Source organism: Austrofundulus limnaeus, unplaced genomic scaffold (genome assembly GCF_001266775.1).
Source record: "Austrofundulus limnaeus strain Quisiro unplaced genomic scaffold, Austrofundulus_limnaeus-1.0 Scaffold1037, whole genome shotgun sequence".
Lineage (NCBI taxonomy): Eukaryota > Metazoa > Chordata > Actinopteri > Cyprinodontiformes > Rivulidae > Austrofundulus > Austrofundulus limnaeus.
Genome location: NW_013953439.1, coordinates 15,726 through 16,158, shown reverse-complemented (window position 1 = coordinate 16,158; position 433 = coordinate 15,726).

Below are 433 nucleotides of genomic sequence, written 5' to 3'. Positions count from 1 at the left end.
AATACACACATACCCATACATATATAAAGATATACATACATACATGCCTACATTCATAAATATTGTCCGTATATGGGCTAAGACTTAAAAGCCAAACTGAGTTCTTCTCCGGAGAGAAAACCTAGCTTTCTTCATAGGTTGGAGTCAGGAAGAAGTGTGTGTCACTCAAAGCCGTCCGGGTTAGTAAAAGAAACGGACGATCTTTGGTTCCGCCCTCAGCTTAGAGATGAGTCAGAGAAAGAAAGATAAACAATTTGGCAGGGCGCCAGCCCAAGGTTAAAATTCTATGGCTGTTCACAACAGGATGATCAACTTTTTTCAGCTTTCTTCTGATAGACTCTAAGAGAAATCACCGCAAATGATTAATTAACATTTCTTTCTTATAATCAGATCTGAACTGTTCTGTTAGTCCAGATAAATGAAAGATTTTCTC